Raw genomic sequence first — 27,665 nt, 5'->3', positions numbered from 1 at the left:
TGTCACTCATTAAACATCTGTTGAAAGATTGCATTCAGACAAAGAAAAGGGTTTACGAGACATTATAACAAAGAGCTCGATTCCTTTCTATATTTAACTGGACTGTATAGGTCTATAAAGGTGACATACTTTAGAAATACATAAATCCTTATGCCACTGCACAAGCTGAGGACTACACCCAACAAGAGCGAAAAGCATATTTTCCATCTAAAGTCTCAAACATCATTTGGAATGTTACTGGGATATGCTTGTTGTTCACAATTACTCTTCTCAGAATTTTGCAATGTTACGAACAGCTTCATAAAACCAATGGCATTCACTTCTTGTAAACTTCTTGGCATCATCACTACCAATATTGTACATTTCACCAAGTGCCTTGTTGGTGCTTGGGATAAGCACACTATTTATTGATAATACAAGCACTGTACCAAACTGGCATTGGTTTTGTAAATTTCAAATAAGCACACTGGACAAAAAATTAGTCAAACTTAGGAGACATCAGCCTAATACAATGTAATGCCACCTCTAGCCTTGAAAATGCACTCAATTCAGCAAAAAAGAAGTCCACAAGTTTCTTTGAGTATGCCATATCCAAATGAAGCCAACTGATGATTAGATCTTGTAGAGATATCAAATTTCAGGGATGCCGATTGCGATCTTTCACCCATGATTCCAAATAGTCCCAAGCATTTCCTAGTGGATTAACACCAGGCAATTTAGCAGGCTACTTGAGGCACCATACAGTACACGGACGTCTGAAAAACCAGGAACATGTATGTGCAATCCTGTGAAAACAGCTGTTGTCATCTCAGAAGACACTATTGTTCACAGCAGTCTCATCACCAAGTTCTGAAAGAAACAGCAATACTTTAACAGCAATACTTTACCACCAAGAATTTTGAAATAAGCATCTCAGTTCGTGTTCAAGGAAACCAAAATGATGGGGACCAAGTCATGGCACAAAAAACAGCCCCAAAACACCACAGAACTTCCTCAACCCTGACGTACGATCCTCACTCGCTGTGGGTCAACTGTGTCATTGGGCAGTCAGTGCATAATTTGAAAAAAAGAGGTTAAAAATACAACCCATCAGACCACATTACAGGCCTCAAGTCAGCTACTACCCAGTTTATGAGTTATTTGGCCCACTGAGGACATGTAGCTTTGTGCGCCACTGTGAGCAGTAACCTACGTTAATGCCCAACTCCAAATATCTATTACTTGCATTAGCAATGTTTACCCAAGAACTGGTCAAGATGGATCTGCAATCAATAAGATTTGCATTTTCTGTTGGGTTTGAAACAAATTGTCATTAATAAGATGTGGCATTTGTCTTTGGTCCCCACTGGTTAGCATCTTTTTATGCCCACTGTTCATGTGCCATTCCTTGTACACTCAACAATGGACAATCTGCATTGATACACTGACAAGTCAGGCAAGTTCATCCACAGTGTGAAATGTGGCATATCCAAGCATGGTAGCTCCTTCCTGTCATTTTGTCACATCTCCATGCTGACTTATCTTACTGTACCAATCCACTGAACTGGCTAGCATATACGCATCACTTTACCGCATCACTTTACTGACGTGACTTATGTCACCAGTGGAGGGTCACCCAACCATGTGACACTAGTTCTACACCACCTGCAGAGCTTCAAACTGGCCAGTTCACTCTTCGAAATAAATGGAGTGTTTTTACTTAAAATTACAATTATGGACTCATACTCAGAAGCCTACTAATCATCATGAAAAGTAAAACTTTTATTTTTGCTCAAAGAAGTTTAGTACATATAGTAGTAATAGTAATAAATAAAGGAAAATGTTCAAAAAGTAAATGACTAAGAATTGAGATAATTTGCTTTCATTGATTCCAAGAAAATATAAAAAATTGCATTGGTAGTATCTAAACACGAAATTAAATCCTTTTCTCTATCAAGTTCCGTAGTGGAATGGTGTGCAACAAGTGACAACAGTTTAAGTTACTAATCATAATGTACAAGCACTACACAAACCATGACGATCTTAAAGAAAAACATTTGAACGCAATTTCAGGTAGCAATTAAAATGTCATTTGTGTACATACAATAGTATTGTCACTCTAATTAAACGGTAATGCGAGTTTAAATTCATTTTATGAATTATGACAGTATTACTAAAAGCGCGGACGACACTTGTTACTATGCGAGTTCCTGCCTCACAACAGAGTGAAGAAAGTGTCGAGACGTACAACAGGGGAAAAATACACCCTATAGAAGTTTGATAGTGATGCGATTCTTTGAGCACAACAATTACGTCCGACAAATGCTACATATTCTGTTTTGAATCCATGCATTCTAGCAGCTGACAAACCCGGTTTCTCTTTCCACTTTCTCCGTGATATATTTTACAACAATATTTACATTTCAATGTAGTTTAATTGTTTCACTACACTGTGATGACACTACGCTAGTATCCTCCTTCATGATGAGCCAAAATTGTGTATATCACGTGTTCCCAAATTTTTTCTATAACGGAAAATTTTGCGACTCCTGATATTTGTTCAATTTGAAGGTTAATAAAATTTTAAAAAGGAAAAACTTGTTTTATTCAGTGATACTTCAACTTTAAATCAGCAATAATAACACAGAAATCATAAAATTTTAAAGAGTATTTAGTATTGTCAAAAGTCGAAAAGAAGTCATGTTATAACAGTCTTTCGCGAAGCACTTATTCAATTCTTGCGGAAAACCAGCGGAACACAGATTGGGAATCCCTGGTCTAGATCTTGACGACTTAAAGCGTAGTTAACGACCTCGGCGTGGGTACGGTATAACACAAGACACGAAGGAAAAACGCGTTCCTTAAGTATAAAAAGCACGCAAAATAAATTATAGTAACAATACTTGTTTACTCCTAGAAAATAGAATTAAGCGTTCAAATTTCCTATACAGGCAATAAATTATAATGTGGCTTTCAAGCCGTTGATAGCCAGCTGAATAGTCCATGAACGGTGAGTTACCGTACGGTGTGGTAAATCCAAGAAGTTCCAGTGACAGGCAGAAAGTCTTCAACGACTGAAAAACTGTATTCGCCTTCCGAGTCATCGTCAGCGCGAGACGGTGATTCCGCGAGTTGTTCATTTCCCGCTCGACTTGCTGGCTCGTTCATGGCACGCTGGTCGCCGCAAGCGCAGTCAAGTGATGCTGTCGCACCACCGCTGGCGTCCGTACTGGGCGCCGGGCGCCGCAAGCTCCCAGAAGCCACTGCAAGCCTCCCAAGTACCCTATCTCCACACTCACGGCATCGCCACACGCACTGTCTTCTCTTCTACTGTTCTCCATACACCCCACGCCTTTTACTTGAAACTGTAACTATGTCTCATCAAGTTCGAAACAGTTTCACGATATGGAAACCAAAAAACTTTTCAGAAACTGTAGTTATGCAGCATGTCAAGCCGTAGAAAACGAAATCATAATGACAGCTCTTCTCTATTTACTGGTTGCAATCTTAAGTCTTCGTGGGGGTAGCGATTTTTGTTTCTATTCAGCTGACAGTAAGTCTAACCAGACGATAAGAAAACGAAGTACCCATTGAACATATTTGAAATCAGTGAAAGGAAAACGCGCGAAAATGTAATCTAAAGAAAAAACGAGGGAATAAATATTTCGGAAAACAATAGAATTTTTCACATGAATCGGTACATAAGAAAGAGCTATTCGCCATGAATATGGCCCTGCCTTTATGGTCATGACCTGTAGTCTTTTTAGACGTCTCAGTCTTCATGTATTTACCGCAATCTTTACTTATAAAAAAGTGTCCAAATTCAGTTTCCAGATCGCTTTCCTTTATTTCTATATGGCCGGTGTCGGGCCAACTGCCCATTTTCAGGTCTATTACAAAAAAATATTTTGTAATTATAACTGGTTCGAATTACAAATGGTTTATAATTTAAATTTAGAAAGCTTCAAGATTCTTAAGAAATTAATTATAATAAAAATTTGTGCAACATAAAACTTGTTACACTTACAGAGTAAACCTGTCGAATATGGAACTGAAAGTTCACTGTCAAAACTAGCCATACACCAGATGCAGTTATAAGAAGCAAAGGAGAAAGTAGATAGGTTGAGGAGGGTAAAGGGCGCTGGGAAATGGGGACTGGCAGTTGGTAAAAATGGTTCAAATGGCTCTGAGGACTATGGGACTTAACATCTGAGGTCATCAGTCCCCTAGACTTAGAACTACTTAAACCTAACTAATTTACGGACATTACACACATCCATGCCCGAGGCAGGATTCGAACCGTACCAGCAGCGCGGACCCAGACTGAAGTGCCTAAAACTGCACGGCCAACCAGCCGGCTAGCAGTTGGTAAGAAGGCAGCTAGGACGAGGAGATATTCAGACAGTTGTACTTCGCTTATAACCAATAGATTTGACCAACTGTCAGAGTTTAGTGGAGAAGAGCCTCTTGCAGCGGTAGATGTAGGAAACATACAGTAGTCCTCAGCAGTTAGGAAGCCTTCTTCTAACAGAAAGAGGAAAAGTCTGCTGCTAGACAGTTTGTATGACAGAGGTGTGGGCCAGCAGTTGCAGGAGGTGTTGAGACGTGAGTACCAGGTCACCAGCATTTGAAGCCTAGTGCAGGGCTGGCTCAGGTGACAGATAAAATAGGAGAATTATGTACGAATTTTACGAAAGAGGTTCAGGTAGGAATTGTGGGTGGAGCTGGAAATAGTCTTGATAGGAACGGAGAGTAAGATGTACGTGGTGACCTGGTAAAGATAACTACTCAAACTGGAGGCACTAATGTGCACTTCGTGCAATTGTTTCAGCGTCATTGTCGGCCTCATCTTAATACTGCTGTTAGGCGTGTTAACAAGGGGCTGGAGAAGGCGTTGATGGCGGAGGACATGGCTCGCATTGGAGTGGTGCCAGGTGAGTCTATCAGTAGATCGGATTGCACTAGGCATGGCCTACACCTCAATAGGAATGGGAAGGGGAGGCTGGTAAAGCTTATAGGTGACAGTGTAGTGGGCGGTGGTGGGATTAATCATGGGAAAATTCCTGTAGTAGTTGGTGTTAGAGCTGCACCTTTTTTTTAGATTGAACTGAGCTGATAGGTGTCCCTGCTAAAAGCAGTCCCTCTAAGAAAGGAGGCCTGATATCCATATAAGAGGTATTAGAGATAAAGTTAGTGAACTGCTTATAGATGTTGACTCTGACATTATTGGTATATCGGAGCACCACATAAATAATTCGACAAATCAGAGGCTTCTTCCTTTACCAGGATACAGGTTAACTGGCAGTTTTTCACGGAGTTCCTTGCGGGAGTGGAGGGAGTGGCAATCTACGTATAAAAAAAAAAATAATTGTTCCGTTTGAGTCCATAGACGTATCTCGACACTGCACTGAACAGGTATTTGAATGTTACGCAGGGCAGTTGATTTTAGTGAAACTAAACTTCTAATTATTGTTGTTTATATGTCTCCTAACTCTGACTTCAGAGCATTTCTCCTGAAGTTAGAGAGAGCTCTTGATTCACTTTACAGGAAGTACTAAAAATTAGTTATATGTGTTGACTTCAATATTAATTTTCTATGTGGTTGTGCAAGAAAAAAGGATGCTTGAAGATTCCCTACATTCACATGGTCTGATGCGAATTGTTTTTCCCAACCAGGGTGCAGTGGAACAGCAGCACAGCCATAGACAAAATTTGTATTCATTCTTCATTACTAAGTGGGCATTCTGTTCGTAAAAGGGTGAATGATCCTTCAGTCCATGATGCACAAATTTTAACAATGAAAGGTTTGGTACTCAAACATCTGTTACATACGGGGGCTGTTCGGAAAGTAAGGCCCGATCGGTCGCGAAATGAGAACCACAGTGAAAAATCAAGAATTTTTTATTCGCAACAGTTAGCCACACCTTCCAGCTACCCTTCTAAATAGTCGCCGCACCGACTTAAAGACATTTGTCGTGGCGTTGTACAAACTTTCCAGTATCGTCGTCACAGAAAGCAGCTGTCTGTGCTTTCCGCCTTTCGCTGTCTGTGCCAAAATGTTGTCTTCGTAGCCAGCGGTACATGTGAGCAGAGATGAACGGAGGGAGCCAATTAAGGGTGATCAAACAGTTCCCATCGAAAATGCTTCAGGAGCGTCTTCATTGCCCCTGCAGAATGCGGCTGAAAATTGGCTTTAAGAACGAAACACGACATGTATGTTTTGTGGGCTGCATAGCTAGCTTCAGGCGAAAACTCTCACCAGATCCACATACTTGGCGGGAGACATCGTTGTTTGCGGCATTTGTACATGATCACTTAGCGCTCTGAACTGAAAAGCGCGACTTGAAGCGAATGACAGGCACACTAAAGACACTGTCCAACACATCTGTTCAAAGCGAACGACAGGCATACTAAAGATACTGTCCAACACATCTGTGCAAAGTTCCATTGGATTTTCACAGTGGTTTCCATTTCGCGACTAATCGGACCTTACTTTCTGAATACACCTCGTATAATTACAAGCTATGTAGGAAAGTTAATTCAACAGCATCAGGGAGTTTTTTTAAACCTCGTTAAGAAACAAGAGTGGCAGGATGTTTATAGTGGCGATAACATAGACGACAAATATAATGTTTTCTTTAACACATTTCTCATACTCCTTGAAAGTTGCTTTCTGTAAAAATGTTCTAAACAGGGTACTAGTACTAAAAGGCAGACTGGGTGGCTGACTAGTAGGATAAGGATATTATGTAACACTAAGGGGGAATTATATCAAAATGTTAGAAGTAGTCACAATCAAGTCAAAGCATGTGGTACACAAATAGAATGGCTAATTCACAGGATAAAATTAATCCGTATGGTCAGTTGTGAGGGAAGCGTCTGCTCAGCAGCACAAGATGGGCGATATAGAGTTAGTTCGTAGTAAAAGTATTTCTGTTGCTCATAAATCAGATATGTATACAGTATATAACACTCACTTTCTGAGCAATGCTGGTGAATGAAATAAAAACTTCGTTTCCGCAGGGAATCATATAACACTATTGGAAAATGCCTTTCCGAGATTGATATCTGAAATACTCCTCTGTGATACAGACAAGGGGGAGATTGAGTCAATAATTAAAATACTGAAGACTAAGGACTCTCACGGATATCATGATGAAGTACCTAGCAGAATATTAAAGTACTGTGCTGCACATGTTAGTCCTGTGCTCAACCATATTTGTAATTTTCCCTTCAAGAAAGGTCAATTTCCTGAACAATTATAAAAAGGGAGAAAGAGATGATGTAGACAATTTTAGACCTATTTCTATCCCATCAGTGTTTGCTAAAGTTATTGAAAATGCTGCGTATGTAAGAATAATTGATCATTTTATTTCACAAAATTTGCTATCAAATGTACAGTCCAGTTTTTGAAGTGGTTCAACAACTGAAAATGCAGTATTCTATTTTCTCTGTGAGGTACTGGATGGATTAAACAAAAGGTTTCAAACTCTAGGCATATTTTTTGATTTAACTAAGGTGTTTTATTGGGTTGATCACAAAATATTGCTCCCAACAATGGACCCTTATGGAATACGGGGAGTAGCTCATAACTGGTTCACCTCTTACTTTACCAACAGAAAGCAGATGATCATTATTCACAGTGTTGTGAATGGCTGTGATGTGGGGTCTGGGTGGGGTACGGTTAAATGGGGGATGCCCCAGGGATCAGTGTTGGGGCCACTCCTGTTCCTTATTTCTACAAATGATATGCCCTCCAGTATTATTAATGATCCTAAAATATTTCTGTTTGCTGATGACACTAGCTTGGTAGTAATGGATGTTGAGTGCAGCACTGGCACTGTTTCAAATAGCGCAGTTCATAACGTAGGTTCATGGCTTGTAGAAAATAAATTAACGCTATATTACAGTAAGACTCAGTATTAACATTTTCAACAAAACCCGACGTTTTGAATTCACAGAATGGGCATATGATTAGTGAAACTGAACAGTTTGCTGCAGAATGTTGCCATTTTTACTATTCGAACGGTACCTGAAGTAAGTGATAATTCGACGCGAAAAGTAGTCTACTCTGCTCAGTTTCATTCGCTTATGAGGTATGGTATTATATCTTAGGGTAACTTTTCTCATTCTCAAAGGATTTTTTTGGCTCAGAAGCGGGCGGTTCGGGCAATAAGTGGTTTAAGTTCTGAAACACTAGTTAACAATACCAGCTTATTCCCAAGAATTAGCAGCTTTCACTCAGTTAATACTAGGCACAAATCCAATCTGCATTTGGATCGCACTTGCTCGACTTTTGTTCAAAAATGTGTGCAGTGTACTGCTACATCCATTTTCAATAAGCTACCACAAGAATTCAAAAACCTTAGCAGCAATACATGCAATTTCAAATCGAAGCTGAAGAGTTTCCTCATGGGTCACTCCTATTCTATCGAGGAGGTCCTTGAAAAATTAAGCTGATTCCAGTGTTATATTGTTGACTGCGTTTACATAAAGTTATGACTTATCTTTTTTGGGTTCATAAACATTTTATTTTATCTGTTATTACTTTTATGTTGTAATGTATTGTGCTGACACGTTCCATGAGCTTGGAGATTTGCTCCTCTATTTTATCTTACGGAACTCGACGTGTATAATAATAAAAAATAAAATAAAAAACCAGCCTGCTACGGCATTATAAATATTTAAGAGATCAAATTGATGCGACACCTATAGTGTTGAAAAGCGTCCTCTATTTGTAGACAGTGGACTGGTGTAATTCATAAGAAATGCAACTAAGTATAGCATAAAACAGTGATGTGAAACTTATTAGCATTAAAATATTTTAAGAGACCTTTATAAAACAACATTAATTTTTTAAAATTTTTATAAGGATATTAACTTGTGTATAAGTTTGTAGTGATCAAACCGCTCTCTGTAGACTGATATTACACATACAAAACGTTCCTAAATGTAACAAATGAAACATGGATGAGGAAATTATTACTATTAAAAACTTCAAAAGGGCATTAAAACATTGAAAATGTCGTCTCCTTTCAGTTGGCGATCGTAGAGTCAGTAGCGCTCAAGAGTTCCCTCCATGGACGGATTCATACATGAAAATGTTCCTAAGCACAACATACAAAAAATCTGGGCTTTAATATCATTAAAAACTGTAAAAGAAACATAGAAAATTCCAAAGTAGTCTTCTCTTCTTCTTACTTGGCAGTCGTGCCTTATCAAATAACAGGAGAAGATATTTTTCAATGTTTTAAAACTCCCTTAAAATTTGTAATAATAATAATAATAATAATATCCTCATTCGTGTTTCATTTGTTACATTTAAGAATATCTTTTATGTATATTACTCTACAGAGGGCACTTTGGAGCACTACAAACTTTGCACCAGTTAGGATTCTTATAAAAATATTTTTAAAAAGCTTGATAATTGTTTTATGAAGTTCTTTTCGAATATTTTAATGCTAATAAATTTTCGCATCATTGTTTGATGCTTACTTTCGAGTATTTCTTACGAATTACACCAGTCCAATCTCTACAAATACGAGAGTCATTCAATAATTAAAGAGACAAATTGGTCTGGAGAAAAAATTGTTTATTTTTACAAAACAATACTTTTTCTACTTTTCAACATAATCCCCTTGAACATTTATGCACTTGCTCCAACGGGCTACAAGGTTTTTTCTTCCGGCTGCGAAGAACTCTTTATCTTCATGTTTGAACCAATTTCCCACAAACTTTTTCACGTCCTCGTTGTCCTGGAACCTCTTCCCACGTAATGCCTCCCTTAGTGCACCAAATAAACGGAAATCACTAGGTGCTCAATCAGAACTGTAAGGGGAATGAGGCAGTACTTCCCAGCCCATTTTATCTATGGTTTCACGGGTTAGTTGAGCAATATGAAGACGTACGTTGTCTTGCTGGAGAATCACACATCTCCTCTGAGATCCACAACGTCTCTCTCACGGCTGGCTTCACTTTGTTAAAAAGGAAATCCGAGTAGTATTGGCTGTTCATTGTACGCTGCTCTTCGAGATAATCACGAAAAAAACCTGGACCTTCAGCATCCAGAAACACCTGATACTTGGGTTTTGAATTTTTCCTTGACAGTTGAGTTGGTGTGCATCCACTCTATGCTTTGTCTTTTTTGATTCTGGCTCATAATAGTGAACCCAAGTTTCATTAAAAGTTAAAATTTGGTTGAGGAAGTTGTCACCTTCTCTTTCAGAACGTTCCTTTAGTTCTGTGCACACACTAAACCTCGTTTCCTTGTGTAGCCCCGTCAACTCCTTTGGGATCCACCTTGCACATGTTTTGCGGTACTTCAGTTTGTAACAGATAATGTTATGAACTGTACCAGTACTTACTTGAACCTTGTCAACCTTATCAACTATCATTTTCACAGTCACACGGCGGTCGGCACGAATAATGTCATCAATTCGACTTCAAGTGATAGAGTTGAAACCGCAACTGGTCGGCCAGAACGGCGTTCATCAGTCACTGAGTCGTGACCTTTTTTGAATTGCTCTATCAAATTGTAAAAATTTGCACGATTCACACAACCCACATCATAAACTTTAGACATTCTACGGACTCGCCATCTTGAAATGTATTTTTGAGGTTATAAACAAATCAAGGTTGATACATCAGCTGATCAAAGGGTCGTCCCAGTGATGCCAATTTAAAGCCATAGAATTACCAAACTTGCCCTACTAACAGTTTTTTTCCCCAGACCAATTTCTCTCCTTAATTATTTAATGACCCTCGCTGAAGGCGCTTTTCAACACTGTAGGTCTTGCACCAATCAGGTTTCTTTTAAAAATTTATAAAGCCGCAGAGGGCTAGTGTATTCCTAATTTTGGCAGTGAAAAAATGGTTCAAATGGCTCTGAGCACTATGGGACTCAACTGCTGAGGTCATTAGTCCCCTAGAACTTAGAACTAGTTAAACCTAACTAACCTAAGGACATCACAAACATCCATGCCCGAGGCAGGATTCGAACCTGCGACCGTAGCGGTCTTGCGGTTCCAGACTGCAGCGCCTTTAACCGCACGGCCACTTCGGCCGACCTTTGGCAGTGAACTTTCAGTCCCATATTCGACAGGTTTCTCTGTAACTGTGCACGTTGTACGTTACACAGATCTGTGTTATGACTAATTTCTTAAGAATCTCAAACCTTTTCAAACATAAATTATAAACCATTTCTAATTTGAACCAATTATAATTTCAAAATAATTTTGTGTAATAGATCCGCAGGTGGCCCAAAGCCAGTCATACAGAAATAAAGGTAAGCGATCTGGAAACACTATTTGGATACCCTTTTTTTTTTTCTTTTTTTTTTTTGTCAGTACGTGTGTTTGGAGAGTGCCGATACTACCATTCCAGCAAAGAACTTTGTGTGTCCAAGTTAATCCATAGAATGTTGAATGGATATGTAACAAATGGGGTATCAGATTTGCTGCCAGTATACAAAATAGCTTAACTGAGGTTGTGTGTGTGTGTGTGTGTGTGTGTGTGTGTGTGTGTGTGTGTGTGCGCGCGCGCGCGCGCGCGCGCGCGCGCGCGCGCGCGCAACAGAGTAACATCAACTCTACCTCCACAGCAATCTGTGTCCACATGTGTATTTTAGAATTGGCTCTGGCAGATAGCGTTATGTGTGTGTTGACATTTGGAAGTAGCTTGTATATATCCTGGTTGGGATGGCAGTGCGGATCACATTTGAATGGTAAAGCAGCAGACTTCATCTCCCACTCTCCCCCCCCCCCCCCCCAAAAAAAAAAAAAAAAACATGAGCATCATACAAAGGGCCATTTTTCCAAGATGCGGGAGGGAGAGAGAGAGAACCTCGATACTCACTTCCATTTCTTGGATCCACTTACCGAGGAGGAGGAGGGCAGTTTGATCCACACATCATTTGGAAAATACTGCTGCTAAAAAGCATGTATTAATATCCAGAATATTGATTATATGCGTGTATATTGGTTTGCATGGTCGCTTCCGGCTTGCAATTGAATTTTGTAGTGTTCATCGTGAGTGTATGAATACATACCAAACATCTGGGGCTCACAAGCATTACAATTTCAAAGACATCTCATTCTCCATAAAACTCAAATGTGAACCAAAATTTTAGGGGCAAACCTCCAATAACTCAATTCACATATACACCATGGATTCTGATGATGACAAGCCAGTAGATGAAGACCACCATGAGCACAATGTGCAGAACAAAGTAGTCAGGCACAAGGCTGTTGGACCCCTTTAATTTTCAAATTTAGCCGATCAGCATCTCAGACACATAAATTTGTTGCTATTCTCTGGGGGCAAGTAGCAACCCTACATGTGGATCAGAAGCGTGTCCCTCCTACTTTCAGTTCAAATGTCTCAACTTGTTTACCGAGAGTGTATCTTGAAAGGAACCTCACTGACTGCTCAAGCCATGAAACAGTACGTGTCGAAATGTCTAGAGAGATAAAATTACCAGTGTTTAACAACGCTCACAACCAGGAGCGATGCCCCTTTGTTGTATACACCGACACTGAGTGCCTTCTAGCATCTCTGGTTCACTGTGAAGGTGACCGCTCCGCTTCCTATACTACCTTCACAGAATATTTCAAGAGGAGAATGATACAAAACACACTTAAAAAACTCCTTTTCACATTAAAAAATCTAACTTTTGGAGTGGCCATGCCAGAGCCCAGATCTAAATCCAATTGAACACCTCTGCGATGCACAGTATGGACATGTTCGTCGTAGAAGTTACGCAAATAAGGATCAGTTTTCGCTGCCTTATTGGACGAATAGTCAAAGCTCCTGCATTACCTACTACAAGCTTATGGATTCAATGCCAAATGGACGTGCGGCTGTGATTAAAGCTATGGGTGTGCAACGAAGTACCGATTTGTTCTTTGGATTCCAAAATAGCTTTGTTTTATTCTTACATATATAGACCTACAAATTACTTTTGCGCCAGAAGAACTGTTATATCTGTATTGATGTAAGACAACTTTGTTTAAACTAAATGTAGTTTTGTACTAAATGGATTACAATGAAACACTTTTCAACCATCCACTGGCAGTAGAGATCATATGCGAATCATGAGTGATCTTGGGATCCGTCCGCAACATATTAACAAGGTGCTCTTGTCACCAAAACTTTGAGGCGTTTTCAACATGACTCATCAGAATATCAGAGAAAGATTTAATGTTACGATAGACATTACTTGACATGAAATATGATAACAGAAAAGTATTAACAGCAGGACGACTCTTGTTAATACAGTGCTCAGTTAAACAGCACAATGAATAGATGAAGAGTGAAACAAGACGTCGAAACTTTGAAATCTTAGCGCAAACTGCGCGTCTATCGATCTAGTTCTTGAGCCACAGGGCCTATCATTTCCTTTGAAAAGTTTTCTCATACCCAATTCATTGCAAGAAGCGATAAGTGACAAAAATAAAGAAGCCTCCGTAGGTGCTTCTCATTTAGGGTGTTTCTTCCATCCGAGAAATGTGTTTACTATTATCGCCATTTTATAAAACTATATTTCACCAATAATACTTAAGTAGATAGTTTGACCATAAATCTACAGAACTATTTCATTGATCAAAAACCATATCTGTAACTTTTCACCACAGAAAAATGTGCGAGCTATTAATTCAACTAATGAGACAAAGTTTTAAAACAATATACACTACTGGCCATTAAAATTGCTACACCAAGAAGAAATGCAGATGAGAAACGGGTATTCATTGGACATATATATTATACTAGAACCGACATGTGATTACATTTTCACGCAATTTGGGTGCACAGATACTGAGAAATCAGTACCCAGAACAACCACCTCCTTGATACGCTTGGGCATTGACTCAAACAGAGATTGGATGGCGTGTACAGGTACAGCTGCCCATGCATCTTCAACACGGTACCACAGTTCATAAAGAGTAGTGACTGGCGTATTGTGACGAGCCAGTTGCTCGGCCATCATTGACCAGACGTTTTCAATTGGTGAGAGATCTGGAGAATGTGCTGGCCAGGGCAGCAGTCGAACATTTTCTGTATCCAGAAAGGCCCGTACAGGACCTGCAACATGCGGTCGTGCATTATCCTGCCGAAATGTAGGGTTTCGCAGGGATCGAATGAAGGGTAGAGCCACGGGTCGTAACACATCTGAAATGTAACGTCCACTGTTCAAAGTGCAGGCAATGCGAACAAGAGGTGACCGAGACGTGTAACCAATGGCATCCCATACCATCACGCCGGGTGATAGGCCAGTATGGCGATGACGAATGTGCGTTCACCGCGATGTCGCCAAACACGGATGCGACCATCATGATGCTGTAAACAGAACCTGGATTCATCCGAAAAAATGACGTTTTGCCATTCGAGCACCCAGGTTCGTCGTTGAGTACACCGTCCCAGGCGCTCCTGTCTGTGATGCAGCCTCAAGGGTAACCGCTGTCATGGTCTCCGAGCTGATAGTCCATGCTGCTGCAAACGTCGTCGAACTGTTCGTGCAGACGGTTTTCTTGCAAACGTCCCCAACTTTTGACTCAGGGATCGAGACGTGGCTGCACGATACGTTAAAGCCCTACGGATAAGATGCCTGTCATCTCGACTGTTATTGATACGAGGCCGTTGGGATCCAGCACGACGTTCCATATTACCCTCCTGAACCACCAATTCCGTATTCTGCTAACAGTCATTGGATCTCGACCAACGCGAGCAGCAATGTCGCGATACGATAAACCGCAATCGCGATAGGCTACAATCCGACCTTTATCAAAGTCGGAAACGTGATGGTACGCATTTCTCCTCTTTACACGAGGCATCACAACAACGTTTCACCAGGTAACGCCGGTCAACTGCTGTTTGTGTATGAGAAATCGATTGGAAACTTTCCTCACGTCAGCAGGTTGTAGGTGTCGCCACCGGCGCCAACCTTGTGTGAAATGCCTGAAAAGCTAATCATTTGCATATCACAGCATCTTCTTCCTGTCGGTTAAATTTCGCGTCTGTAGAACGGCATCTTCGTGGTGTAGCAATTTTAATGGCCAGTAGTCTAGGTTTCTGTCGAACAGCGTCTGTCTGCAGTTACAGCGTTTCTTTCGCCCCCAATGAACCACAGTTTGGCAACTGATTTTGGAGTTAGTTACACGTCACAGAGATTACATTTATTCATATCAAATATAATAATTCCTGTATGATGCGTCGGTAATCTTAGAATTATTTCCTCTCGGCTGTAAAAATAACTTCCGATCCAAAGCAATTACGGAATATTTAAACAGAAGTTTAAGCAGTTGAATAAAAAGTAGACTGGCTGGATGAGCTGTAATGCTGGACATCAAAATTCTTCAAATCTAATTCTGGCAGCAGTTTTCCGAACTTATAGAAATAATCTACTGAAGATCCACAGCACAATTCTTACTCCAGCGATGTTTCCTCTGTCAAAGCAAAATACACTGGTAGTAGGCAAAAATCAACTGAAACCTCTTCCGATCCAAAGAATAATTTACTCATTTATTTATTCGCTGGTTTACCATACTGAACCAAAATCATTACAGATTACAATGCAGAAACACATTTATTTACATGACAACACTCACTGGGTACGTGCCAGACTACAAATCCAAATGCCACCTGTTCAATACACAGTGCTAGGAGGTATTTCTGTCACTTATCGCTTCTTGCAATGACTTGGGTATGAGAAAACTTTTCATAGGAATTTTGTCAGAATTTACTGTACGCGATTTATTGAAATCACAGAAAACCTAAATGTGTATGGTTTGGCGGTTTTTTGAACCGCCGTTCCCCCGAACAGTGTCCAGTTCCTTACCACTGCGCCACATCGATCGGTCCCTCCATCAACATCGTGGCAAGAAACGCATTCCGATGTTCAAATCAACTTTCGAATTAACGACAGTTGTATCTTATAGAAAAGTGCATAAATCATTTACATTGTAATAACTTATAATAAACATGCGATTTAAACTTGGAAGAAGAAGAAAAATAGAGAAAACGAAAAGAAATCGTTGAAATTTATCGATGACTGCAGTTAACAAATTAAGACTGCAGACTATTGTTTTTGCAGACTCATGTAAAGATTAAGGGAAGGTTACCAGTACTTCAAGAAGTAAGCCATCCGTTTATTTTTGAATGGGGAGAAATTGGGAACTTTTCAAACGTTACAGCTCGGGTCGTTCAATAGCATGCTTGCAACACAGAAAGTATTGACATAAACATGGTTGATACGAAGACAATTGGAAAGTAACTTAAGGACCTGATGTATCGTGAATGTTGACATAGGACTTCTGTTTGGGATTGGATATTTGAGGGGTTCATTTTAAACAAGTTAGCAAAGGAAACAAGTCGTATTGTCATCCCACCTTCGTAATGTGCATGTTCAGATAGTTCACACTTCTTGGTGAAACAGATGATGTGATCGTGCAGATACGTGTGTGTATACTATACGAGAATTTTATGGGGTGGTGAAAGCGGAAGATGAGAGGGGGTGGGGTGGGGTGGGGTGGAGAGGGATAGCTACCGTTCGGACTACGTAGAACGTCGCAAGACGGGCGAAACTAGCCTCCAAAGTTCTTTCATTTTGATGTTTTTGGAAAAAATCTTTTGTTGACTATATCTTACAGCAGCCGTGTACAATATTTTCACCCAAATTTAAGCGCTCGTCCAGTATCAGTTCACACTCTCAAAGGTCATGAAAGGGATTTCACAATTACTTAGAACGACATGTGGAAGTGATTTGCACTGTGGTGTAGCTTGTGATACGTGTGTACGTGTTAAACCAGGGACCTAGAAACGACAGAGAGGCTTCGTCCCGCCGTAGCCCTCAGTGGTTCACAACCTCACATCAGGCCACAGCAGTCCGCCCACCTCACCGCCGACCCAGGGTTATTGTGCGGTTCGGCCCCCAGTAGACCCCCTCCCCTCCCCACGGGAACGTCTCGCGAAATAAGGGGAACCAGCCCGTATTCGTCGAGTACATGGAAAACCGCCTTAGAAACCATCCCAAAGACTGGCAAGCACACCGGACATCGACACTAATCCGCCTGGCGGATTCGTGCCGGGGACCGGCACGCCTTCCCGCTCGGGAAGCAGCGCGGCTAGCCGGGCGCGTAGCTTGTGATATAGCAAGGTTAAACTCGAGTCCTATTTCATAGACTCCGTCACCGAAAGCTTCGAAATTTGCATTAATGAAACTAAGAGCTGATACGTGAACCAGTCGAAAGTCCAGAAACCATTTCTTTAGCAAGCACGTCCCTTATAATGTGAAGCATTTCCATCCAGTTACGTTAATGGCATTTCTAAAACGACTCAGAATTTGTCCACAATCTGAACAAGTTTAATAGTGATTTTAAACGTTACAGTCTATCAGATGGAGATGTTTATGACTTTTTTTAAAAAATTTGGCTTCCTATGTGTTCGTCTGAAGATCGTTAAATGCTTTCAAATATGAACAGGTCATATTTTTGACAAACTTCACGTCATAGGACACAGGATTTACTTTGCGACGAAGTGAAATTTTTCTCTCTTCAGCTTCAGGATTTCTACAAAACAAGTGACACCAGCACTACGTAGCAGAACGAGTACCTCAAAATTACTAAGTCATAAATTGGCTCGTGGTGGTCATAGGGATGAAGCGTATTGAAAACATGAAACAAAATAAGCTCGTTACTGGACGATGTCCTAACATTTTCCTTTATTAGAGATCCTGAAGTGTAATCACGGATCATCCAGTCTCACTGACCAACAAGAGAGACTGCGCTGATTAGGCGACATGAGTGCGGTAGCAAGGCACGAATTCTACGGAAATCGTGCACCCAAGCGCCCTGATGTTGCTGAGGTTGAGCTGCTGCCCACACTGCTACCATGCCGATTTCCAGGAAAACACAGGCCACGGACGTTACAATCTCGACGCATACACAGGAAGTCTTCTGCATGCATGCCGTTCCTTAGAAATACGCGTGGCGTCGCAATAGTCTGCTACTTAAATGAAGTAGACCAGGTCCTTCCGTAATGCAGGGTAATTTTAACTGTTGAGAAAGTAAGAGCACAGACAGTTCCATAGTCTTCAAAGAAACAGCAACTAGCACTAAAATTTGATTCGAATTGCACATTAATCGTGTTAATTCCCTAGTTTTTCTTATTGTTTATATTATGTATTCCCGTTTCTCTCATTGAGTATTTTTTGGGGAGATTTCAACTTCCAAATATCTACTCCCATTCTTGCACAGAAAGGATTCATTGGGGAGATAACATGATTTATTAACTGGTCTTGGGATAACTTCTATGACGAAGTTTAATTGTTCTTGCAGTGAAAACCGCTACAATTGTTTGATATTGTTTGTAGTACATTATTCAGAAATGTATAGATTCCGACCCTCGAGTGGTACTTCACGTGACTTACATCCACAGTACAACCCTGTTATGAAAATACAAAATCGCACTGACGATATGGCAGATCGGTTTTCGTGAAACTGCAGCTCCTCTGCTGCCTGAGCTGGGTCCCGTATCACAGGACTGAAAAGTAATGCCACTTCAAGTACTAAAATATAAAGAACAAACATCTGGTACGTAATTTTTTTACATTTACATTTCCTCCCAGTAAATGATCCGGAATACGATACTACACGACTAATATGGTTTTCTACTCTCTAACTACAAAAAATGAACCTGCAAGTACGCACACCGAATTTGGAACACTTTAGTTATTTACCACAACTACAAATTATTGTTGCTTTAGTTTCACGATGATGGACTACTCGGTATAAGGGCCCCAGTAGAAGGGACCTCAGTGGATGTTTAAAGGTCATGAGAAAAATTTGTGTAAAAATATGTTAAATTATAAGGAATAGTGTAATTTTGTAGTCTGTAACTTACCAGGAGGAGTAGCTAGTGTTGGAAACACTCTTAGTTCCTATTGAATGCAACATAAAACTAAGACGAATAATCGTGCACTTTTTCATAATACAGGAAGATTATAATTAAAATTTCAAAACGCTGTAGAAATAACATCACTGGTTAGAACGACGTCAAATTGCAACGGAATATTATCGGAGAAGGGGGAAAACGTATGGCAGAAGAAAAAAGTATTGTAAAAATTGATAAATAGATGGCGCTGTATGTGTCAGAATACGTAAATGAAAACACCTGTCATGCGCACGATCCATTGAAGTTGGTATAAACACGCCCGGTACACGGCTTTTCCTCCTTTCGCGTCTGCGACGTTCGCCATGACTGTCTCAATGCACGATCGCGCTCTGCTTGTAAAGCTGTATTACAAGAATGATGACTGTGTATACGTCGCTCTGCAGAAGTTCCGGACACTGAAGAATTTGAAAAAAAGCGTTGGTCCGATGACTGCAGTGGGTCTGGAGAAAATTATTCGGATATTCGAAAAGAAAAAAAAATGTTCAAATGTGTGTGAATTCCTAAGGGACCAAACTGCTGAGGTCATCGATCCTTAGACTTACACACTACTTGAACTAAGTTATGCTAAGAAAAGTGCGCGCGCGGCCTGCATAAACAGAAAAACAGAAAAACACACACACACACACACACACACACACACACACACACACCTGAAAATAGTCAGACAACCTACGGCACAGAACAACAAAATTCCTTGTTCTTCAAAAGAGCTGAAACACCATTATCTGCTTGGTCACATAAGTATTTCCGTAGACAAAAGAAATACTTCACCGTGTTTTTTTATTTTTCAAAACTAAAAAAGGGAAGGAAGAGACTAGGATATGAATGCGTGTTTAAATATTAGTCCCACCCGACCGACCCCCCCCCCCCCCCCTCACACACACACACACACACACACACACACACACACACATATATATATATATATATATATATATATATATATATATATATATATATATACTGGCAACACATCTACTCAAACTTAAATCGGGCCATCGAAAACAATACACAGTGTTCAGATGGGAAATACATACAGTAAGGACTGCATTAGCCACATTCAGTATTGTTAACACTACGCTAGGAGCCACAGTATACAAGCACAATCAACTTTTCTCCTATTAGCTAAGGTTATAAAAAATATAATTCACCGAGTCAGGCATGTAAGAGTTCTTTTATTTCAAGTGCAACGCCGTAGGTATGTTTCACTAAATGATTTTATTCTGATGCTAAAACATTTCATTAACAGCGTAGCTTGTATAAATGCTATCACAAATGAGATGAATATCTACCTTCTAGTCGCAACAACATCCGGCACACGGAAAACATTAATAGCAATCACAATACATGGTACAAAGCACCAGTACCTTAAGAGACATTTCAATTGTCACTACCTGCAAGTAGCTGTATTCATTAATGAATTTAATACCCGCAATTTTGAGGTTGCTTACATTCGAATGGAAATTCAGACTCTACCTTACTTATTAATAAATTAACACTTTACTGCCAGTGAGAATTACGAATCACTGGCTACTCAATATCTTCCTTAGAAAGAAGATATGTTTTTTTACCATGTCATGTTAACGACCAGATCTTCCGAGTCCAAGCACAAGCTTTGATACATGTCAAACAAACCATCGCCTTCGACAGCACACAGTGATCACAATATATATCAATTAACGCATGGCCTACAAAGTCGCTGCGCGCGGAAATTATTAAAATCACTATTAGCTACATTAGGAACTCATCATGGCATTTACAAAGCAACCTGTAACTCTTAATTACGCGTCTTATGGGACTGGATATTCCTCGGTAATCAACTCAGGAGTATCAGTCACCCACCCTGGACAAGAAACTCCTCTAAACAACCTCTTGACAGTGTGTCAGTAGAGTTCATGCCCACTCTGTACATTACAACTAACCATATTCATTGCTGTCACGTGTAACTTATACGTTTTTTATAAAGAAGAGTTGAAATTTTTAATGTATATTTCCTTTTCATTCAATATAAAACCAATAAATACTTTTACATTTCAACACAAACCACTACAGCAGAACTCCTAGCAAACAATTTTGTGTTTACCATTCTCCACGCTCAAGAAGTGGGAAGAATTAGACTTTCTTCTTTTTTACACGATGTAGTTCAGACATAATTTTCAGTTCAGGCTCTCATGGGCTCCGATTTTTTGTTACTGAGATGCGTACATCTTGTGGCAGAAAGGGAGTTGACATATTCGTTTAGGCACTGTAGCTGCTAGAGGCTCGTGTGATTGTTGAATGTAATTGGGTTATCCGCTACCGGCTTGCTGGGCCTATCGTAGTTTCACTAGAGCCGCATTGGACGTCACTACTTCTTGTTCTTGCAGTGCCTTCTCAGCTACCTTAGCGGTCTCGGGCCACACATGGTTCCCACTGTACTTCACCCCCCTACAAGCAATCCCCTGCAGCCCCTAAAAGAATCTACGGAGAGGAATAGGCTTAAATGGTTTGATCACGTTGAAAGAACCGAACCAGAAACACTTCCAAAAGACGTCCTAGAATGGACAGAATCTGGACGAAGACCAATTGGAAGACCACGAATAAGATGGAGAGGACAGGTGAAGGATGATGTGAACCTAAGACGACTGCAATGGGAGGAAATGCTGAATAATAGACTGTGGGAGAAAAGAAGCTCCGAAGAGACTCTGAGAACGGCCTGCATAAACAGAAACTTTTCAGGAAGAAGCTGTGGCAGACACTAGTGAGGTTCAAAATCTCGACCAATCATCCTTATTCAAAGTTTCCGAAGGACCTGCCCTATAGACATAACAATACGTTATAGAGCTGCACTTTACTGGGCTACGTGGGACAGGCTTGATAAAGTCACCGAAATTACGGGAACCAACATTATGAACAAAACACAAATGAAACAATGGTGGATTCAAACATGGCAGAGAGAGTGGGACGCATCGTACAAGGGTCGCCGAGTACACTCTATCCTGACGTACGCGAAAGTTACAACTGAAACACATCGACCCAAACCGGGGCCTGGTTCATTTCATGACAGGCCACGGGCCGTATACGATACACTTAAACCCCATGGGGCTAACTACCGATGAAATATGCGTTTGCAGAGAAACTGGGACACCAGAACATGTCACACTGCTATGGAACACGCATGCACAAGGTAGACCTATACAGAAGGCAGTGACATCGTCAGAATAATAAGTAATCCCGATGACTGGAGCACAATAAATAGCGTAGCCGATATTGTATCGAACAAACTGCATGAAGAATACAAGCACCACAACCCACATGGAAGGAGGCGTAGACAAGCACAAACAACACAACAAACCCCATGGGAGGACACAAGCATGACCACACATTCCGAAACCTAGGAATGAACACTAAGTGAACATGATTCAGAAGGGATCAACACTTAAGGGACCCAAACTGGCAACGCATGACACTGCATGCCACAACATAACAGCCAGTAACAACCATAAAACAAACATCGACACCAGATACTAAGACTGTAGTAATATGGTAACGTCCCTTGGGAGGAGAAGGCTCGAAGAGCTTTTATTCCGAGGCTGCTCCTCCTCAACGACATACTGCACAGTGTTTAACGTATACTGCACACAAGCAGTAATGTATTGCTCGTTTTACTATGTGTACACAGAAGTATATTCTCTTCTCTGTTTAAAGCTACAATCAATGAATTTTATATATCAAATGTATTTTCTGCATAAAAATGTAATGTATTAAGTTATTTAAGGAATAACGCATTCAAGTACCAATGAACTACATTCTATTTCTACTAACAAATTTACATACATAAGTGTACTTCTTATGTAAAACTAAAATTCATGTATTCCATGTATCAAATGCTCAATCAGTATTTAATCTGTATAATACCAGGTGTATTATCTAAGGCATCACATAGAATATACCACAACTACTAACAACAGGACAAACAAATAGCAGCTGAATATTTTGTAGTGTCCTGACTTGCAACACTCCCAGTAATATACCAACACACACAAACACAGTTACCATACATAACCATAAACCATTTCACATGAGAATAGCTCGAGGTTCTACTGAGACCTTGTCACCTGAAATAGGTAGAAATATGCCATTGTCAACCATGCTACTTAGACCATATTACACATCCAAGTACAGTATATCACTTCCCTCTATATATCGCGAATTATTTTCACCACACTCATTGTATAAAATTTTTTTAATTTTCTTTGACACTTGCAGTACATAAATTATATTCTCATCAACTAGACAGAAACAAATCATAGAGAACCATTTTATCTATTGTTAAGCATTCAATTCGCTGTAATCTTAGAGAAATTTTTATGTATTATGTTCTTTATATTATTTTAAAAAGCATTAACAACTATATACCAATAACACTGTAACAGTGAGAAGTCTTTGCTGTTAGATTTAGAAGTATCCGACCTAGCTTACATTTCAACGCGGTGGGTTACTCTGTGCTGTTAAAGAAATAAATAAATGAAGTTCCCGTTAAGTTCCCTTATCACTTCATGAGAATGTCTGGCTCTTTCCTCAAACAAGGCCACGACGGATTCATTCCTGCATCTTAACTGATTTAGTACTCCGTCTCTAACAGCCTCAATTTCAGACAGTCAATGATAACCTATACTAGATAAATGAAAATAGAGGTGAGCAATAATAGTGAACAACTTTCAAAATTTCCACATATATAGTAATTCTTTCATTTATATTACAAACGAGTAGTACTTGCTACGAACAGTCGCGTCATTCAGCGATAGTTAAAAGCAGTGCATTAGACCTGTTACGTCTCAGTCACGCTTGCGCTTTAGTTATGAACAGCGTGTGGTCACTTGGTGACGCTTAAATTCGTAATGCCACCAAGACAGCGTTTGGACCATGTTTTTTCGGGGTAGAAGCATTCGAGGTCTTTAAGCCTGTCACTCACGGAAAGCAGTGTCGGTAGCGTTGACTCTACCGCAAAATTTCATTGTAAGGCTTTAACAACATTTTGAAAGGCAAAAGAAATGTTCGCACTAGGCCAGGAGACGGTCCAACTAAAGTATTTTTCCCCAAAAAAGGACTGCTATTTGGTCTTAGCAGTACGACGAAATATAACTCTGTCTGCAAGGGCAATTTTCTACAAATTTTAAAGCTGCCCCAACAAACCGAGCGCCGAAGGCTCAGAGCAGCTAATCTATATGTCATGTTAATGACAGTGCAAAGAGGGGTGCGATTACTGTAGTCTGGATCTTCGATAATGTACCATGACTGAATGGAGTAATGTGCTCTTCAAAGATGAATTCCGCTTCATTTCCTAGAAATACTGTCGTTGCACGTTCGTCTGGAGATAAAGTATTACCAGGTACAATCGCAGGAACATCGAAGAGAACACAAACATAAAATTCGAATTGAGAGATTTCTGGTGCGAGTAGGCATCACGTTGAATGCGTTGACGGAGCTTCAGACATTCATTTATGGTTTTTGAAATATTGTTACTATGCCCCGAAGTACAATGAGGAACTGCATCCATGTGTGTTATTCTTAAAGATGCGGTTTGTAAAGACTTTTTCATTGTGAACGATCATGGTCGACGCATCGAACTGATACGGTGGAACAATTTCTCGCAGATGAAGATATCCGTCGCATGGACTGCCTTGGGAAGGCTCCCCGTCTAAATCGAACAAATTAAAGACTGGGTTGCATTGGAAAGACGAAATTCCGTTCCCATCCGGCACCAAAGATTCTTCCGTGTTTCCGTACAGCTCCTTCTCGGGAACAGGATCGACACCAATACAACTCGAACTATCTTACACAGAGCAGTCTGCGTTACTTATAAACTTGTGTGGCAACTAAGGGTAAACATATGCCCTAAAAAGTGGCTTTACTGCTGTGATACAGAGCTTCCTGTTTTGTTAGTTTCTTTAGAAATTAGTATGTTCGCTTTCAGAAATTTTCTAATTACGTTTCTTGTAAACTATGCCTTGAGTTTAAAGTTTTATCTTTTCCTGCAACTCTCTCAACTTGCTGTTCAAGAAATATGTTCCCCTTTGTGGCGCTTTACTTTCCGCGAGAACGTGTAATGTCAGACAGTATTCAAGGAACAGCAGCGATTTTTTTTTTTTTTTTTTTAGTAAAACTGATCTTAAACAGTCCAAATCGCAATTTATTTGTCTTTGATAATCAATTTCGATTATAAAACCATCCTCAAAACAATTTCTGTTGGGAAAATTAAATAGGTTATAATAATATATGATAGAAATACGTATGAAAGAAGCATGGATAAACTTTAAAATATCCACGATGAGACGGCAACGTCGATAGCATTGGTGTAGTTGATTATGGACAGAGAACGACATGCGCTCGCCAGCAATCCACTCAACCCGCCACGAGTGCAGAACAAATGTAGCAAAGAACGTTTATCCAACACAAATAAAGGGAAAAAATAGCTGTCGGCATACTTTTACAATTTAAGCCATAAACAAGACGTTACTGAACAAGATTTATACTATACAGGGTGGAGAAAAATTGTGTCACGAAATTTTAACCCTGGATAGCTGATGCCAGTAGGAAGCAAAATTACTGATGTTATGTAGGTCGACAACGCACAATTTTTAAACTACGGAAACTTGGCGCCACGCGCTTCGATTGGCCGCGGGATTTCCCTGTTGCCAGATGCTATGGACAACGCATGACTGCTAATGCTTTGCCTGCCAGAGATCGCAATGTATCCAAGGTGGCCCGCATCCTCGTGATAGCGCGCCGGCCTTCCATTCTGGGGGCGAATCCACCGGGGTCCAGAAACATCCATTGTAGTTTCTTCCAGGAGCAAACCCGTCAACAGCTGTTAGATCGCGTACAACGAGTCTTCTACAAATTGTGTCTGCTCTGAAATGGGCCTCTTTTGTAGCTAGGACATTGCTTGCTTAAAGCAGGTGCTCGAACTGGCGACCCTCTGACGCGACACAATCTTGGTAACGTCGAACGGTGTTTATCGGAAGTCTTTCAAAGATTCCTGGCATTGTCCTGATGTGATTGGTGGCGTGTTGAATGCGATCCATTAACTCCTCTTCGTTTCTAGATGGTTCGCGTCCGGGTAGGTTTTAATTTTTTTTTTTGTGGGATCTAAAATTTAAAAACCTCTCTCACACCGGCCTGATTTAGCTTCACTGATCAGGATAGTAAAAACATGCGTATGTTAAGGGAATTTTCATTCACAAAGCGGGCTTATCACATTCACACAGTTCAATACTGTTCTATCCTGATTAAATTGAGCTTAACTTAAATTCCAGAAGGCAGTGAAGCCATTTCGAAGTCTCGGTGCGACGAAAATTGTCAGTCGATCTCCTGAAAACATTTGTAATAATTATTAACTTTCGGTGATCACATGGGGAAGACCGGAGATCTGCTGGTAAGACCGTGTTAGCCTATTTATTTGAAGTAACTGGATATCTTGAGCATACAAAACGGCAGGTTCGTCCAGTGTAAATCAGACGCTCCCCACTGATCCCGTGCAACACAGCGTAGTAAGCAGACACTGTCAATAATAATCAGTTAAATAATACGCGAACACATTTACTTTAGTTTAGTTCATGTATTAAATTCCTTCTCATACAGAATGTCATCAAGATGGCGACTAGCTCAACAATACATACATACACATCCTCCTCCTTTCACGACTAATCGGCCAGCCTTTCTTCATTCTTTTCATAAGAGAAAACATAGATAGCAGAGAAGCTATTCCATGGAGTAAATGGACGCTCCAAGGAATAATTGGGCTTGAAACTACTTTGCATTGATAATCGGTAAGATAAGAAGAGATATTTCGAGATATGTACTGAGTTATATAATTTATAAAATTTCTGAAAATATCGTGGAGAGACCGCTGCAAGAGACATTACAAGGTGAACTAGAACTTTGAAGAATCCCAACAGGAAAAAGTCCAGTGGCGTGAGGTCTGGTGATCGCAGGGGCCAATGTCCTACGAGCACATCTGCCAATTACCCGATCGTCGAGGAGTTCATTTAAATATTCGCGCACAGCACGACTGTTATGCGCGGGCGTCCCATCATGCTGCAACCACATGCGTAGCTGTATGTCCAGGGGAACATCTTCCAGCAGGCCGGGTAAAGTTTCTTGCAAAAACTGAAGGTAATTTGACCGGGTCAGTCGAGGAGGTAGACGGACCGGCCCAATCAGATGGTCACCCACAATGCATGCCCAAATGTTGAGCGAAAATCGTTTGGTTCCTACTGGCATCAGCAATCCTGGGTTAAAATTTCGTGACAAAATTTTTCTCCATCCTATATAATGCACTAAGAAATTAGCACAGTAATACGTCACATACGTCGCTTGGTTCCGAGCAAAAATACGCGTATGACTTGCGTTATGTGGTCACCATGGCAACGACTGTCGACAGCGGCTACAGGAAAGATGAAACTTGAAAGCGGCTGTGTGGTTTCGGTTTAGATAACGAAGACACTAGGTTTGTGGTAACCGAGGAAAATATATTCGCTACTAAAGAGGCTTTGCAACTACACAGACTGAACCATCAGTGTTATAAACTTGCTGCAGAGATCTGAAATCGGCCTGAGAACGGTCACTCAACCGAAAATAGTTTAAAAATACAAGTGAACCGCGATTTGGATTGGCAAGATCCGATTTACTCGTGTATGTGCAAAAATGTATTCATAACAGAATGACGTAGTGATAATGAATCCCGAAAAACTAAACTT

The 27,665-nt window shown here is 40.4% G+C and overlaps 1 protein-coding gene across 2 annotated transcripts in view; it reads right to left on the bottom strand.

Annotated features, from left to right (window-relative positions):
• The window catches only part of LOC124555516 (kelch-like protein 5), a 318,356-nt gene that overhangs the window by 146,141 nt on the left and 144,550 nt on the right, over positions 1-27,665 (bottom strand). The window lies entirely within an intron of this gene.

Source organism: Schistocerca americana, chromosome X, assembly GCF_021461395.2.
Source record: "Schistocerca americana isolate TAMUIC-IGC-003095 chromosome X, iqSchAmer2.1, whole genome shotgun sequence".
In the NCBI taxonomy this organism is placed as follows: domain Eukaryota; kingdom Metazoa; phylum Arthropoda; class Insecta; order Orthoptera; family Acrididae; genus Schistocerca; species Schistocerca americana.
Note: the sequence above shows the minus strand (reverse complement) of the source record. Positions and strands in the feature narration are given on the sequence as shown.